The following is an 18,872-nucleotide window of genomic DNA, read 5'->3' on the forward strand; positions in this document are numbered from 1 at the left end:
TTATCTTCCTCAATCGTGATGTGCTGCATGAGGCCCAGCACCTCTGATGAGCAGAAACGCATTGGGTTCAGAGGCGTTGGGTCTCACACAGCGCAGTGTGACCCATAGATACCTGGTGACTGGGCAACCCTGAAAGTTACTGACAAGAAAGCCATGGACCCCATAGGGGGGAGGGGCGACATGACCAGAGGGAAGGGAGGGAGTGAGGGGTTAATAAAGTTATAATGGGGGCATTATGGGAAGGTATAGGGGATTGGTGGAGAGAGGATCCCTGTAGGGGAGGGGGGGGGAGTATAAAAGCGATGAGGGAGGGTCTTACCTCCCCTTTTGGACTCCGGACAGCGTCAGATTCCCGCCCACCCTCCCTTTTTGTATTTGTGAGTTGTTTAACTATGTTCAAAAAAAAAAAAAAACAAGAAGACAACAAGGAATTATTATAAAAGGGATGTATGTTTTGTCGCAGCAGCGGGGGTAGGTCTGGTCCAGAAGCGGTTGGAAGGGATTTGTAGCTGGACCGAGAGGCATTGTCTTGGTATGGTGTCTCTGGGTTCCGGGAAATTGCAGGCACGGGGTTCTGCAAAGTTTGGGGGGTATTAATCCGTGGGGTGATTAATACCTCATCTCTGGGTCGGAGTGTTGCGGCCAGGGATATTGGTGTAGAAAAGGGTTTCTGGACCGGGCCTACATAGGGTTTCATGTACCGTTTATTATTATGTGTTACCTAGTATTCTGTGTTTGGGGTCGCCCGTTGGACGGCGCCCCCTTTGTGGTTAGTATGTTAATAATAGGTAATAAAGGCTGCTGTGGCCAATTTGTTTAACCAAGTCGCATGCAGTCGGTGTATTATTTTTAGGTTAAGTTTTAAGGGGTATAGTAACCATCACGACCGGAGAATCCTTCCTCAGTGGTCATGACCACTGTTTATAGTTACAGTCTTATGCAGTGCAACGTGACCCAGAGTGACCTCGTGACCCGACCACCCTGATAAGTGGTAACGTTACTGATGTCACTACTCTTGAAAAGTACATGGTCTCATGCAGCACAGTGTAACCAGGAGTAGCCTGATGACCCAGCAACCTTGAACAGTGGTAATGGTACTAATGTCACCACACTTCAGAGGTGTCAGACTCAAAATAGCCTGTAAGCAAAATGTATGCAGTGTCAGAACAATGCACCATAACATTGTTCGTCAGACTCTCTCTGGACTCTCTGGACTATGTCAGATCTGTTGAGAAATGTTTTTTTTTTCATTTTAATAAAGTGGTGAACAAGGATATGCGTCTTGTTTTATTTCTCCTTGTTTGCATGTGGGTGTTTTCTTACAGATATCTTTTTTTGGACTACGACGAATTTGGTGGACTAGGTCAGATTCCCTGGACTATGGCAGAGCTACGTGAGTCTTTTGGTTTGTTTTTTTTAATAAAATGGTAAACAAGGGAAAGTTTTGGGGAGTGTTAATTGACATAAATGATTTTTCTGTGTGTGTTTTTTTGCTTTGGATTACTGGATTAACAATTGATGTGTTTGGTAGACATCTCTCCATTACTAACACCAGGGCTTGATGCCAGCACACATTACACAGCTGATATCAACCCCATAGACAATTACCCCGATTGCCACCTCACCAGGTGAATTGGGGATGAGCCAAGGCAAAACGCCATAATTGGCACATTAATGTGATGCGTTACTTTTGGGGTGGCTGCAGGCTGGAAAGATCCCAATAACCAAAGACCTTCCCAGCCTGATAATATCAGCCCACAGCTGTCTGCTTGAGCTGTGCTGGTTATCAAAAATGGAAGGGTTTTTTTTTTCTTTTAATTATTTATTTGTTTGGTTAATAGATGTAAAATGGCTTCTTGATACCAGCAAAGGGAAATAAGATCTTAAAGTCTCATACACACTGAGTATTTTCTCCTTGCAGATTTGATGAAGAATTAAATCTGCAGCATGTCAATTCTTTCAGTGTTTTTGGTGCAGATTTTACTCATACTGATGATCGAATACCAAAATATTCGACTTCGTGAATATCCGACTAATAGGTCGCTGCTATTCTACTATTCGTGAATATTTGATGCGCAATGTAAGTCTATGGGAAACCCGAATAATTTCACGTTGGACCTAACGGCGAGCTGTGGTGACTGAGGAAAAGGCTGAAATGGATGGGAAAAGTCTGAAACAGTATGGGCACAGCTTGGTGTCTTGGAATAGCGTGCTAAGAGCAGCACACGGCTTTTACGTAGTCGCCAGAACAGCTCTCAAACCAAAGTAAAAGAGGAGAAATTGATAAGAAACAGGTTGTAGTGCCTAATCACTTTAATAAAATGTAAAATCAAGCCCCGACCTAAAGAAAAAAAACACTTTAGCATCTCTCTCTGTCTGTCCGTTGGTTTCTCTCTCTGTCAGTTGGTCGGTCGGTCTCTTTCGCTGTCTCTCCCTCTCTAAGTGTCTGTCTGTCTCTCCCTCTCTCCCCCTCTCTCATACTCACCGATCACTGACCGATCACCGGCGTGGCGCTGCACGGCTGTCACACTGCTCCGGCGGCTTCTCCTGCTTTTGAAAATGCCGGCCGCTCATTATTCCATCTCGTATTCACTGCTTTCCCCGCCCACCGACACCTTTGATTGGTTGCATTCAGACGAGTCCCCACATTGAGTGACTGCTGTCTCATCGAAATCAATCACAGCTGCTGGTGGGCAGGTCTATGTAGTGCAGTAAAATAAATAAATAAATAATTTAAAAAAAACAGTGTGCGGTCCTCTCAATTTACCAGCCAAGGTAAAGCCACACGGCTGAAGGCTGGTATTCTCAGGATGGGGAGCACCACGTTATGGGGAGCCCCCCACCCTAACATTATCAGCCAGCAGCCGCCCAGAATTGCTGCATCCATTAGATGCGACAGTCCCGGGACTCTACCCGGCTCATCCCGAATTGCCCTGGTGCGGTGGCAATCGGGGTAATAAGGAGTTAATGGCAGCCCATAGCTGCTACTAAGTCCTAGGTTAATCATGGCAGGCGTCTATGAGACACCCCCAATGATTAACCTGTAAGTGAAAGTAAATAAAGACATACACCCAAAACAATCCTTTATTTGGAATAAAAGACAAAAAAACCCTCCCTTGTTCAACACTTTATTAAAATCCCCAAATATCCCTCCAGGTCCCCTGTAATCCACACGAGGTCCCACGACGCATCTAGCTCTGCTACATGAAGCTGACAGGAGCGACCATAGAACACTGCCACTCTCTGTGAGCTCCACGCAGCTACTGAAGTGAGTCGCACTATCAGCGATGACGTCACTCAGGTTGCCCGGGGCCACCGCTCTCAGGTGGAGGACTCCGGCTGGCCGTGGGTAACCTGAGTGACGGCACCGATGATCGCACAGCTCACTTCAGTCACTCAGAGGATATGCGGTCACCGGTGAGTTTTTCAACTGTGATCGCACACAGACAGAGCCGCGCGATGACAAGGAAGTCGGGTGAAGTTCATCCGAGTTCATTCTGATCGCGCGGCTCTGCCTCGCAGCCAGCCATGCTCTATGGGGATGTAGAATAGCCGAGTGGGACTGCACTGTCAAAAATGCATTAAAAATTCATTCAAAATGCATCCAAAATGCAACGCTTTTTAAAATGCACATGCAGTGACAAAACACTGCTTTTTATTTGTCACGCCAGAGCGCAACGTGCACACATACCCTTTATTAGTTGGATCTACGAATGCTCTATCGCACACACTACAGTCTATCTACACCGCTAACTCCCTATGACTGCGTCTTAACAAAATGGCAGCTGGCTTATATAGCCCCTATGATACTGTGCGGCCAAGCCAATCACAGTAACACCACAACAAAGATGGCTGCAGCGTTACTGTGAGGGCAAGCAACATCAGATGTGTTCATTGGCTGGAAAACAGGCACCAGGAAGTCAGAAATGAAACTGAAAATATCGGAGCGGATACTGTTTTATTCGTCGGATACAGAATGGTGTGAATAACCTGTTATCCGTCGGATACCGAATAGTGGCGAATACATTCGCTCATCCCTAATACTAATGTATGGGAAAAATCTGTACCAAAACTGCTGCAAAGAGCGCACATTATTTCTACTTCATTTTTTTTCTGCCAACAAATGCAGAAATAGTGCATACATTTCTGCATCAAATACTTTACGTGTGCAACACTTACGATTCTCTTCATGTCAGTATCCACCACCCTGCAGCTGGTCACCATCGTAGATGTAGCAGATAGACACATGACACTAGAGTTCTTTTGGTAAAACAACATAGAACAGTTTATTTGAGCTTCCATTTTCATGACAGACATGGCTATGTCGCGGGCGGAGGAGGGGACACTGCGCTCTCCCACTGTTCGGGTCCGGTCGCTGCTGCGGCTGCCGCTGCTCGGTGGTGGCTCGAGCGGTGGGCCAGATCCCGGGGACTCAAGCGGCGTTCCTCGCCCGTGAGTGAAAAGGGGATTTGATTGTGGGGGTTTGGTTATTGTCCGTGACGCCACCCACGGTTGTGGTGAAGTTGGTGACATCACCGCTGCTCTGGACGGGGATCCCGGGAGCGGTGACAGGGAGCAGCTTTGTTGTTAGTTCTCCCCTCCGTGGGTAGGGGGTTGGTTGTCCCGGGGCCCGGTGATGGGGTGGGGATGGATGGCAGGCGGGTTACGGGGCCTGGTGAGGTGCAGGGTCGCGGGGGCAGCGCTGTGCTGCACGCCACGGTGGTACTCACTCAGCCAATGATGAGCACACAGTTCTCGGTAAAACACACGGCTGGATGGACGGGTCCCACAGACGGCTGCAGTGTTGTTTCTCCCGGCAGGTTGATGGTGACTGCCTTTCCCTGCACCTATGTACGGTAAACGGTTCCAATGGGTTCCCACCGGTAACCCGCTCCCCAGCTTGGATATGGGCTGGAGGAGCCCCTTTTGCCCGCAGGCTCTGGCCCTGGGAATGGTAGCCTTGGCGGTGGCTGTGTTTCCCTCTCATGGTTGGACTGTTGCCTTCTGTCGGGACATGGCTGCTGGGAAACCCAGGAGGTTCCCTTCGCTGACGGATTTGGCAAATTCACGGCAACTCCTAGCCTTGGCGGAGTCCGTAAGCCCCTGCCAGATGGTGCTGACTTCTCTTTGTGTACCGGTCCGGTACCGCCAGGCCACCGCCCGTCCATGGTCCTTACGGTAGACTCCGATAGGCCACTCCTGCAGACGGTCACCACCGTCTGCCAACCTTGCTGTACCGCCCGGGCCACACACCCTGACGCTGTCAGATAGTTGCTCCACTACCACTTTCCTTCCTCTCTCTTTCACCTCCAAAACTAATCTGCCTTACTTTTGCCGCCTCCAGGACTGTGAACTCCTCGGTGGGTGGGGCCAACCGCCTGGCCCACCCCCTGGTGTGAACATCAGCCCCTGGAGGGAGGCAACAAGGGTTTTGTGTCTGACTTCGGTGTGCCTGACCGGAAGTGTGGGGTGTGGTGGTGTTGTTCTCTGTGGCCCCTGGCTTGTCCAGGGCGCCACATTCCCCCTTAGTAAAATGCAGACCGTCCTCAGGCTGCCCGTCCATCACCGGTTTTATTTTCACAACTGAAAAAGATAACGGTAAAACAGGGATTACAATTAAAATAACATCTTCCCACATCGGGAGGTACTCTTACTTTAACGTTACTTAACGGTTACCGCTTCCGCTCTCTCCCACCCAAGCAACCTGGCCCTGATGCTGCCCCTAAGCAAACAGGCAGCACCCCTTGACCCCAGTCCAGCACAAGTTACCCGAGCGGGTTCTGTCCTTTTCAGGGGACCCACGTCCAGGGGGAACCCCTGAAACCCCCAGAGGATCGCCACCGGTTCCGGTGGTGGTTGGGCCCCAGCCTGCTCCACTGCGGGCCCTTCTTGCAATCTGCCTCTCCGGAGGCGGTAACGGTGAAAGCCACAAACACATTTTTATTTACATGCCACAAGTTTGTGGTTGCCCTGCTAGTTCTCAGGCCTGTTCGTAGTAGTTTCTACGCATAATTTGAAAAAGGGGGGTCCCAACGGGGACCAGTTGCCGGCCACGACTGGTTGTAATCAGGTTTGTCAATCAGGTGAATCTTCGGTTAATCATTTACTTATTCTTTTCATTCATTTATATGGTACTTTGGTGGTCCCAACAGGGGACAACTGCAACGGGGGACCGCCGCCATCACTCCGATTCCTCTGCATCGGCCTCATCCTCCGCCACCAGCATATCAAACATGCAGTGACAGGCCTGCTGTGAAAGGGGTGCCCGGTATCCGTTTCCACCATTGCACGGGGTGTAATAAACCACCGATTCTCCCACGTAGTGGAGACACTCACTTGCCGCCTCACTTTCAGGGGTGGGCTCAGCACCGGAGCTGGAGTCACTGGAGTCACCATCACTTGTCTCTGCGTCAGGCGGGTTGCCGCCTGCTGCCGCAGCCTCCTGGCTTCCAGTATCCAGCACATCAGATTCTTCCACGGTAGCGTGGGGCAGTAGGTCAGGTTGGTCAATGCTGAGGCGCCCCAGGAATAATGGTAAGGATGATATGAGGGCCGAGACAGAGCCGGGCCCCCCAGCCGCAGTGGCCGGTCCTGGTAGGACATGGGGACGTGGGCTACCCATCGGCTCCGTCATATCGGCTCCCTTCCCATACATTGGGGAGGTTGCAACCAGCGTTTCCACTTCACTGGTCCACTGCTCCATCATGCGGTATATCTGACTTTGCTGGCGTCGGTGGAACTCAATCACTCGGGCCTTCATCCAGGCCACGGTCCCAGACTCGGGGTCTAGCGCAATCACTGCCGGGACTTCTGGCACATTTTCGTTAAGGGGCCGCGGTCCCAGCGGCTCCCACAGGAGCGGTTCAGGGGGGTCCTGAGCATCTGCAGCCGGCTGGTCCGCCGGGGCGGGTTGGCAGGGTATCGCTACCGGTTGGACAAGTAGCGGGCCTAGTGGCGGGGCGGCAGCAGCTAACACGGGTAGCGGGGAGGGAGGCAGGGTGAGCGGGTGCAGGCCGGGCTCCTCAGCCACAGTGGCCGATCCCTCGGGAATACAGGGGCGTGGGTCCCTTACCCGCTCCTCCAAATCCTCTTCCACCTCGTGTCTCCGCATAGCAGCCACCACGTCCGCCATGTCGGTCTCCCACTCCTCCAGGAGGAGCTGCATGTGGGCTTGCAGACGGTTACTCAGCGGGGTGGTCCGGTCTCTCAGTCACATCGCCGTGCCGGGCGCGGGAGCATCATCGTCGGTAGTCGGACTGTGCATCTTGGCAATGAGGTCTTCCAGGAACCCAGTATCGCCGCAGAGTCCTGGCGTCTCTGCTTTTATAGCCGCGGGCTACATGCGGCCAGACGCCATCAGTCCCCCTTAGTCTCTTTCCGGCTCCTCCTCTACAGGGGCGGGGTTTTGGCCTTCGTGCCTCCACTACTCGAGGAGACGCTCGAGCGAGAATTCTTCGCGCCCAAGATGGTGGCTTCACAAATTTTTCGGCCGGACACCTCCGGCGGTCACACAAGGCACACTTCCACCAGTTGGTAGAACGGTAGGACCATGTTCGTGATGCCAAATTGTCGCGGGCGGAGGAGGGGATGGTGCGCTCTCCCACTGCTCGGGTCCGGTCGCTGCTGCTGCGGCTGCCGCTGCTCGGTGGTGGCTCGAGCGGTGGGCCAGATACCGGGGACTCGAGCGGCGTTCCTCGCCCGTGAGTGAAAAGGGGATTTGATTGTGGGGGTTTGGTTATTGTCCGTGACGCCACCCACGGTTGTAGTGAAGTTGGTGACACCACCGCTGCTCTGGACGGGGATCCCGGGAGCGGTTACAGGGAGCAGATTTGTTGTTAGTTCTCCCCTCCGTGGGTAGGGGGTTGGTTGTCCCGGGGCCCGGTGATGGGGTGGGGATGGATGGCAGGCGGGTTACGGGGCCTGGTGAGGTGCAGGGTCGCGGGGGCAGCGCTGTGCTGCACGCCACGGTGGTACTCACTCAGCCAATGATGAGGACACAGTTCTCGGTAAAACACACGGCTGGATGGACGGGTCCCACAGACGGCTGCAGTGTTGTTTCTCCCGGCAGGTTGATGGTGACTGCCTTTCCCTGCACCTATGTACGGTAAACGGTTCCAATGGGTTCCCACCGGTAACCCGCTCCCCAGCTTGGATATGGGCTGGAGGAGCCCCTTTTGCCCGCAGGCTCTGGCCCTGGGAACGGTAGCCTTGGCGGTGGCTGTGTTTCCCTCTCACGGTTGGACTGTTGCCTTCTGTCGGGACTTGGCTGCTGGGAAACCCAGGAGGTTCCCTTCGCTGACGGATTTGGCAAATTCACGGCGACTCCTAGCCTTGCCGGGGTCCGTAAGCCCCTGCCAGATGGTGCGGACTTCTCTTTGTGTACTGGTCCGGTACCGCCGGACCACCGCCCGTCCACAGTCCTTACGGTAGACTCCGATAGGCCACTCCTGCAGACGGTCACCACCGTCTGCCAACCTTGCTGTACCGCCTGGGCCACACACCCGGACGCTGTCAGATGGTTGCTCCACTACTACTTCACTTCCTCTCTCTTTCACCTCCAAAACTAATCTGCCTTACTTTTCCCGCCTCCAGGACTGTGAACTCCTCGGTGGGCAGGGCCAACCACCTGGCCCACCTCCTGGTGTGAACATCAGCCCCTGGAGGGAAGCAACAAGGGTTTTGTGTCTGACTTCGGTGTGCCTGACTGGGAGTGTGGGGTGTGGTGGTGTTGTTCTCTCTGGTCCCTGGCTTGTCCAGGGCGCCACAGCTACACCTCTACGTTCCTCCTGCCGCTTTCTCCTGGGGTAGTCCGCCTGGCCTATCCCTATAACTGGGACTTAGTCCTCCAGCCTATGCTGCTGTTTCCTCATCTTCTCACTTTTGCTACCTGTGGTCCTCTCACTGCCTTGGACAGTTTATAGTCACTCGACTTTCTTTTGCCAGTCCAAGGTTCTCTCAGCCCCAACATCTGTCTAGTCACTGGACTTTTCGAAGCTCATCCCAAGGTGAGCCATAGGCTCTGAACCCTTGAAGGATACCTTTGGGTTCCCCAACAGGCCCAAGTTGCAAGGCCACGTCCTGACTCCAGGAATCCCGCTGCTGAACTGACTCTTAGCTCTCTGTGTAACCAGGAAGTGACTCACTGCTCAACACTAGTTCCACCTCCCAGCAAACTGAACCTGACATGAACTGTTTTTGTTAGTAACAAAATCTATCTACATACCATACTTATGCTTTACATTACTTCATCTAAATGACATCCTAAACCTTTACCTCACACTACATCCTACTTAACATTCGCCACTCTGCTATATCTGACTAATACACATGGTTAACACATTCACAGCACATAAGACATTACACTTTACATAACCATATACTTTATATTGTAGGGGGCTCAACCACCCCTACATACCAATTGAGTTTTGCAATAGGTAAACGGTTCAGAACACGCTAACGTCTTTCATCCTGAAACATCTGTGTTGGTATGATTTCTGTACTTTTTTTCAACGTCTTTAATGCTGGCTTTTTTACTTGTATAATCCTTTCAACGGTTTCTAAGCTGGAAGAATGATAAAGTCAGTTCTTTTAATTGCTTGCGTCTTTAGAGGCCTGAAATGGTAAAAAGAATCTCAAAAGACCGAACATATGCACAGCAAAACATTTTTTTTTATTACAGTGCATATGTTCATCTTTTTAGTACTTTTTCAGGAGGGGACAGAGGATACACACCTGAAAAAGCTATTGCATATACCCTTGGTGGTTCCAGGTTCCCAATCCTCCGTTTTTTCGAGTCTGCTGCATCCTAAAGGGACAACACGTCTAGGCAGGCCTTGTGACAAATACATGGCCATAATATTCAGCAGATTCTTAATAGAGATAACATGAACTATCATGTAAAGTGGAACCTTGGTTTACGAGCATAATCCATTCTGTGTGCTTGTGCTTGTAAACCAAGTTACTCATCTAGCAAAGCAAAATTTCCCATAGGAAATAATGCAAGCTCAGACAATTTGTTCCACAACTTGTGCAATGCCCCATCCTGGTCTTCTATTGTGCCATTCCACACACACACAAACACACACAAACACACACAAACACACGCACACACACACATATTATGCTCACCTTACCTTCCGTTCCATCGCCGGCCTCACGATTCTTGTAGTTCGCCGGTACACGATGTGTATCGGTAACCATCGCGACGATTGAGAAACGTCCGCTGCCAGAGCGCTGACGTCAAAGGCAGGAGACGCTTGCCTCTGATTGTCCAACGCGCTGTCTTTGAGTTGCGGCTGACAGCGGAAGTTCCTCCATCGTCACAATGGTTACCCGATACACATCCTGTACCGGTAAACTACAAGAACCATGAGGCCGGTGATGGAACGGAAGGTAAGGTGAGCATAATAAGTGTGTGTTTATGTGTGTTTGTGTGTGTTTGTGTGGAGTGCAAGACTGGGTCAGAACGCGGTGAAAGTGCGGAACCGGAAGTGTGTGCGGTGAGTATTTGCTCGTATGGCAAAGCTTGCTCGTAAACTGAGTTACAAATTTACAGCAAGCTTTGCTCGTATAGCGAAATGCTCGCAAACCAGGTTACTTGTAAACCGAGGTTCCACTATATTTTATAAGTAATTTTTATATACTGTATGATACTACTTACCACCAGAATTCAAAGGATTACTTGTATGAAGAACAAAGCCATTGTTGTATTTTGGATCTGTGTTCTTGGAATCCATAAAATGGCTCTCATAATCTGCTAGTCCAGGTGCCTCCAGTTTTATATGGTGACACATAAGGTTTTTTTTGTATTGAATCCAATTTAGAATATGGTGCCTCACAGACGTTTAAAGAGTGCTTTTGGACAGGAACTGACCTATAAAGCTTAAGGGATATAGTGGCTGTGACTTTTCCCTTATTAGGTACTTATTGCTATTCAATTCCTTTAGGCTATGTGCGCACTTACCGGATTTTGCCGCGGATTTTCCACGGATTTGCTGCATGTTTCGCTGCAGAAAATGTTCATAACATCTCTGCAGTGAATCACCAGCAAATCCTATGGAGAAAAAAAATCCTGTGCGCACTGGGCGGAATTTGACAGCTGCATGTTTTACTGCGGGAATCCCGCAGCAAAAACAAGTGCATGTCACTTCTTTTCTGCACATCGCTGCGGGATTTCACTCCATTGACTCCAATGTTAATCATGAAATCCCGCAGGGAATAACGCAGGCAGCAAATTCTGTGCGGTTTACTGCGTTTTCCTGCGTTATTCCCTGCGGTATTTCGCGGTTTACCTTCGGTAATGTGCATCGCTTGTCTGCGGTTTTGCAGGGAAGTGATGTCATTACAGGAAGAGGAAGCCGTGCAGAGTAAACACACACACATCACAGACACAGAACACATCACAGACATAGAACACACATAGAAAGAAAACGGAAATATAGAAAAAAAAGAACGTGGGCTCCGCTGCATATTCACCGTCCAGCCGAGGTAAGCACACAGCGGCGGCCCGGTATTCTCAGGCTGGGGAGGGAGAGGGGCAGGGATAATGTCCCCTGCCTCACTCCCCCTCCGGCAGCCAAGAATATCAGCCGCAGCTGCCCCGGCACTGTCGCATGCATTATGCGGCACTACCGGAGTGTCCTCGGCTCTTCTTGCCACCGTGTAGCAGTGGCAGCAAGGTAATACAAGGGGTTAATGGTGGTGGGGGACCACCGCCATTAACTCCAGGCTTGATCATGGCAGCGTCTATGTTACAGCTGACATGATCAACCCGTAAGTAAAGTGAAAAAAACACAGACACCGAAAAATCCTTTATTTTAAATAAAACAAACAAGCCTCGTTCACCATTTTATTAACCCCCCCGAAACAAAGCTCCGGCGTAATCCACAGGTCCTGCGCTGCTTCCATCCAGCCGCGACTGTCACAGACACAGCGCTGAATGAAAGCAGCAGACAGCAGAGGTAATTACCGGTCATTTCCCACGGCCGGTAATGTGAACTCACTGCCGACCGTGGGAAATGCAGCGATCTGTCATCTATCTATCCCTCTATCTATCCCTCTGTCTGTCTGTCTATCTATCCCTCTATCTATTCTTCTGTCTATCTACTATCTCAGGATTAAATGACTTTTTTTTTTTTCAATGTGCTTTATTGCATTGAATGCAATAAAGCACATCCCAACCCGTACGCAGCAAAACCGCGGCAATACCGCGAATAATACCGCGGTAAAACCGCAGCAAACCGCGGAAAACCGCATGCAGTTTTCGGGTGCGGTTTCCCGCGGTTTTTTACCGCGGGTGCGGTAATCTTTGAAAGCATGCGGAATTTTCTCAAGAAAATTCCATTTCCCAGTGCGCACAAGGCCTTAAAGAGGGGCTAGGATATGAGTGTGCAACTGTCTCCTTATTGGTTACTATGTTTCATATTCGGTTTTCACCTGTTAACATTAGAAAGATAGTGTCAGGCTTCCACCAGGGGGTGCAGAAGCACAATAGATATAGAACTCCAAAGAGCAGTTAGACTAAAGCCCACAATGGGGCACGTGCACCAGTGAAAAGGTAGTCAGCAAGCCTAAGTCTTAACCAGATAGTCATGTCTGAACAAGGGAGTGAGCAACCCATAAACAGGTGAAAGCATGAGGGTTAGAAGCCAAGAAGTCACATCAGAAGCCAAAAAGGGGACGTAGAGCCATAGTCAAGAAACGTTACTGAGGTCAGAGGTTGAGAGAGCAAGTAAGTAAAAAAGAGGGGGAGGGGACTGAGACACAGAGCAGGACCGGGGTCTGGGAGACAGGGCAGACAAACAGTACAAGGGAAAGGGAGGTCAGGGAGAGGTAAGCTGCGTAGCGGGACAGATCAGTGCAAACTTACAAGAACCAGTTGTGCACACTGCAGAACTGGCAACGTTCCGGAGGTCTCCACACCATAATAAAGTGGCGTGAGTCCAGGAACGAGACACAACAGAACAGACCCCTCTCACCTGACTTAATCCCGTCAGAGTCAACCTACAGTCATGACAGATAGGATGTGCCATCAGTCTTTTTCTTAGATTACAGGGTTATGCCTTATGATTGAGCTCTCCTGATCTTTAGCCTCAGGCGATTTTAATTCTCCATTTGCAGGTTCCTGTCTGCTAATAGATTGTAGTTTTTTTTTTAACCCACACATAGGCATTAGTTTGATAGGGACCCAACAAAAATGAGATCGCCTTGCCGCTGGCTGTTGGGCTCACATACAATCTGGCCAATTTTGTGTGCTAAGTTTCTCAATTATTACATGTTTTTTTCATTGTAGTAATGCATGTCTATATTCCCATATTTATTGTTTCACATATCTTAGTACTGCAATGTGCAACTGTTTCCTTTTTGTTACTATGTTTCATATTCAGTTTGCACCTGTTCACTTTAGAAAGATAGGATGTAACATCAGTCTTCTTCTTAGATTCCAATTTTATATGGTGATGGTGACTAGAGATGAGCGATGTTCGAATCGAACCATTCGCCAATTTCAAATTCAAGTTGTTTTGGGTGATGTTTGAGTCGTTCGACGAACTCGAACGATTTGCTTAACGTTCGATCGTTCGAGTTACCATTTGATAACGGTTCGATCACCAAAAGCGTAGCTAGTTACTAGCTGGCTTTTCACTGTAATACTGTCAGTCACTGTTAATAGTTATATTATCAATATTTAGCGTATAGTGTGCGGGGGGGGGGGGGGGACGGGGTTTAGAACAGTGCTGCGGAGTGCTGAAAGAATGGCGATCGACATTTTTTTTCCTAACCGCACATCCAGTGGGGCGGGCCAGGCTGTCAGCCAATCACAGACACACACACAGCAAAGTGGATTTTTTCCAGACAAGCAAGGGCATGTTTCATTGGCTGTGCATGTCACATGTCCTTGCCCTATAAGACCCGGCCATTTTCCCCATCGCCGCTATTATCTCAGTGCTGCGGGTGTGTGTCAGTCACCGCTCCTGCTGCTGCTGCTGCTGCTGTGGGCGCTATACACTTATACAGTGCAATCGAGACATTGGTTTAGGGATTAGGGACTACTTGTATTTCAGCCCTTTTCAAGGCTAGATTAGAGCAGTTCATAGCCATTTTTGCTAGGCAGGTCTGTGCCAGTGCTGTGAAAGGGTTTTTCACAGCATCTGTCTAAATCAGCTCAGGCAATTCTTTGGGGCATAGTATCAGTGTCTGTGATAGTCAGTGACGTACCTCTGCTGTCAAGAAAGCTACACCACCTCTCCATTTCTACTAGCCAAATTTTAACTGCAAAAAGTGCAGGCAATTCTTTGGGGCATAGTATCAGTGTCTGTGATAGTCAGTGACGTACCTCTGCTGTCAAGAAAGCTACACTACCTTTCCATTTCTACCAGCCAAATTGTTACTGCAGGTAGTCCAGGCAATTCTATGGGGCATAGTATCAGTGTCTGTGATAGTCAGTGACGTAGGTCTGCTGTCAAGAAAGCTACACCACCTCTCCATTTCTACTAGCCAAATTGTAACTGCAGGTAGTCCAGGCAATTCTTTGGGGCATAGTATCAGTGTCTGTGATAGTAAGTGACGTACCTCTGCTGTCAAGAAACCTACACCACCTCTCCATTTCTACTAGCCAAATTGTAACTGGAAAAAGTGCAGGCAATTCTTTGGGGCATAGTATCAGTGTCTGTGATAGTCAGTGATGTACCTCTGCTGTCAAGAAAGCTACACCACCACCATTTCTACTAGCCAAATTTTAACTGCAACAAACAGTGTCCAATTTGTTCACAAACAAAATGAGTTGCAAAAGGCCAGATGCTGGTGGAAAGGGGAACAGGCATTTTGGAAAGGGAAAAAAATGTTTGTGTCCGTGGGATAGCTGGTAAAGCAACAGTAACTTCTGCTGAAGAAAGACCATCTTCCAGCCAAAATAAGATGTATACTTCTTTCCGTGGTCAATCTGATATGATCCCTTTCTTACGGACATGACCATCATTACCAAATGTAGATGAGGCACAAAAAGAGAAGGTGCTTGAATGGATCTCAAGTTCTCCATCAAGAGGCCTCTCTTCCACTTCAACTTCATCAACATCCCAAATACTCCATTCCTCTGTGGTGTCACCCCAATCACACTTGCTTCCTACCAGCACTCAAGTGTCCACCCGCCCTGCTGAGTATGGGGTAACAGAGATGGTTGAGTCTGCAGAGCTGTTCAGTCACACTATAGCCTGGGAATCAGAGGTCTGCTCCAAAGCTGCAGTGAGTCCAGAGAAGGAAATGATCTGCAATGCCCCGAAGCTTTGTGAGTCAGATTCAGACCCAGATGAAGAAGGTTCTGAGCATAATGTTCTGAGCAAACTGTAATTCCTCCTGGTGGAGACAATGAGGAACATGCTGATGACGATGAGACTCAGATACCTGATTGGAATGACAACTTAAGTATTCGGTCAGGGCAGGAAGAGGTTGGCTCTGAGGATGAGGGGAGTGCAAACACACAGGGTGATGATTAGGTTGTAGATCCCAATTAATGTCAACCTACAGTCAGACAGCCAATGAGGTCAGCAGAGGAGGTTGGGGAGGATGCTACTGACGACGAGGTTAGGTTGCACCTTCCTGGACAGAGACGGAATACTGGAAGCACGTCATCAACTGCATCCTCAGCCACAACTCTGCCTCTGAGCAGAAGTCGGGGTGGCTCTGCAGGTCGCATGGGCTCTAAGCCTTTCCTAGCCTGGTGCCTTTTTGACATCGCAAAGGATCTCCCAACTCATGTAATCTGTAAGATTTGTCGCCAATCTCTAAGTAGAGGCCAAAAACTCACTAGTTTGAATACTTCATCCATGAACCATCACATGGATATGAAGCGTAAGTCACAGTGGGAAGCTCACCAACCACCGTCTGCCCCTTTAAGTGCATCTGCGAACTCTTCATCCTCTGTGACTGTGGGGACAGGAGTCACACATGCTTTTAGACACAGACCTTCCACCTCTTTACCCTCAACAGGCAGTGTGATTCGCAGGTCGTCGGTTCTTTTGGAAGTGGAAACAGCTTCTGGTGTTGAGCTCTCTCAGACATCGAGAGCACCACCTTTGGATGAAGGCAACATTGTGTCTTCGCCTGCACTTTCCTCACAGACGAGCAGTTTGCTAGGGACACCCTACTCAATGCCGTCTCATCACAGCAGCCAGCCCTCGGTCCCTCAGATGTGGACAAGTAAAAGACCATTTCCTCCTAGCCATGAAAAAGCTAAGAGGTTGACTTTCAGCATCTGCAAGCTGTTGGCTACAGAAATACTGCCTTTCCACCAGGTGGACACGCAGGATTTTCGAAACCTTATGTCTGTCGCAGTGCCCCAGTACCAGATGCCCAGTCGCCACTACTTCTCCAAGAAAGGTGTGCCTGCGCTACACCAGCATGTCGCACACAACATTACCGCTTCCTTGAGAAACTGTGTGTGTGACAGGGTGCATTTCACCACAGATACTTGAACCAGTAAGCATGGACAGGGGCGGTACATGTCACTGACTGGGCACTGGGTAACTATGGTGATAGATACAGAAGGGTCTGCTGTAGAAAGTCTTGCTATCTCCATGAGTTGTGTGCCAATCCTCTGTATGTAGAAGTTCCTCAACTGCAAATGCCTCTTCCACCTCGTCTGGGTCATCCACCTCCACCCAAACCCTGTCTGGTCAGATGACCCGAGTTGTAACTGCGCACAAGGAATCCCGCACACCTCCTTACTATGCTGGCAGCAGAGCTCAATGGCATCAGGTGGTATTTATGTTGAAATGTCTGGAAAATGTGAGTCACACATCTGACGAGTTGTGGTCAGCTCTGGAGACCGAGTTTCATCAATGGTTGTCTCCACTCAATCTGCAGCCAGGGAAAGCCGTGTGCGACAATGCCGCAAACCTGGGTGCGGCCCTTCGCTGGGGCAATGTGACACACGTTCCTTGTATGGCTCACGTGTTGAACCTTGTTGTCCAGCAATTTTTAACCCACTATCCCGGCCTACATAGGTTTCTGCAGAGGGCACGGTCACTATGCACTCACTTCCGCTGTTCACACCCCACAGCTGAACGACTTGCATCACTCCAGAAGTCTTTCGGCCTGCCAGTTCACCGGATGAAATGTGATATGCCAACACGCTGGAATTCAACTTTACACATTTTTTTTTTCTACGGTTTTTATACAAGAAAATGCCATGGCAGATGACATGACTAGTGATACCATAAATTCACCCTTGAATATTACCTGCTTAACCCAGCAGGAAGTACGCCGCCGCCTCGAAATCACTAAGGTTGACAAATCTCCGGACCCGGATGGCATACACCCCAGAGTACTACAGGAATTGAGTTCTGTGATAGATAGACCATTATTTTTAATCTTCTCAGATTCCTTAATAACAGGGTCGGTACCGCAGGACTGGCGCATAGCAAATGTGGTGCCAATATTCAAAAAGGGGACAAAAACTGAGCCGGGAAATTATAGGCCGGTAAGTTTAACCTCTACGGTTGGTAAAATCCTTGAGGGTTTCTTGAGAGATGCTATACTGGAGTATCTCAAGAAAAATAACCTTATGACAGAGTATCAACATGGGTTTATGAGGGATCGATCCTGTCAAACTAATTTGATCAGCTTCTATGAAGAGGTAAGTTCAAGTCTGGACCAGGGAAATGCAGTGGATGTTGTGTATATGGACTTTTCAAAAGCTTTTGATACAGTGCCACACAAAAGGTTGGTACATAAAATGAGAATAATGGGGATAGGGGAAAATATGTGTAACTGGGTTAAAAACTAGCTTAGTGATAGGAAACAAAGGGTGGTTATTAATGGTACGTACTCGGACTGGGTCTCAGTTCATAGTGGGGTACCACAGGGGTCAGTATTGGGCCCGCTTCTTTTCAACATATTTATAAATGACCTTGTTGGGGGCATGCGGAGTAGAATTTCAATATTTGCAGATGATACTAAACTCTGCAGGGTAATCAATACAGAGGAGGATAATTTTATATTACAGGGAGATTTATGTAAATTGGAGGATTGGGTTGAGAAGTGGCAATTGAAGTTTAATGTAGATAAATGTAAGGTCATGCACTTGGGTAGAGGAAATAACATTTATGATTATGTACTTAATTGTAGAACACTGGGTAAAACAGACACAGAAAAAGACTTGGGTGTATGGGTGGATGGTAAACTTCACCTTAGTGGACAGTGTCAGGCAGCTGCTGCCAGGGCTAATAAAATAATGGGATGTATTAAAAGAGGTATAAGTGTTCATGAAAAAAATATAGTTCTACCTCTGTACAAGTCACTAGTGCGACCGCACTTAGAATACTGTGTACAATTCTGGTCCCCGATATATAAGAAGGACATAGCTGAACTGGAGAGGGTGCAGAGAAGAGCGACCAAGATTATTAGAGGAATGGGTGGGCTGCAATACCAAGACAGGTTATTAAACTTGGGGTTATTTAGTCTGGAAAAACGAAGGCTTAGGGGGGATCTAATCACAATGTATAAATATATGAGGGGACAGTACAGAGAGCTTTCCAAAGATCTTTTTACACCTAGGCCTGCGACTGGAACACGGGGGCATCCGCTACGTCTTGAGGAAAGAAGGTTTAATCATAATCAGACGAGGATTCTTTACTGTACGAGCAGTGAGACTATGGAACTCTCTGCCGCATGATGTTGTAATGAGTGATTCACTACTAACATTTAAGCAGAGCCTGGATGCCTTTCTTGAAAAATTTAATATTACCAGTTATGTATATTAGATTTTATGACAGGGTATTGATCCAGGGAACTAGTCTGATTGCCGGATGTGGAGTCAGGAAGGAAATTTTTTCCCCATTGGAACTTGTTTGCCACATTGGGGTTTTTTTTGCCTTCCT

This window comes from Anomaloglossus baeobatrachus, chromosome 6, assembly GCF_048569485.1.
Source record: "Anomaloglossus baeobatrachus isolate aAnoBae1 chromosome 6, aAnoBae1.hap1, whole genome shotgun sequence".
Taxonomy (NCBI): domain Eukaryota; kingdom Metazoa; phylum Chordata; class Amphibia; order Anura; family Aromobatidae; genus Anomaloglossus; species Anomaloglossus baeobatrachus.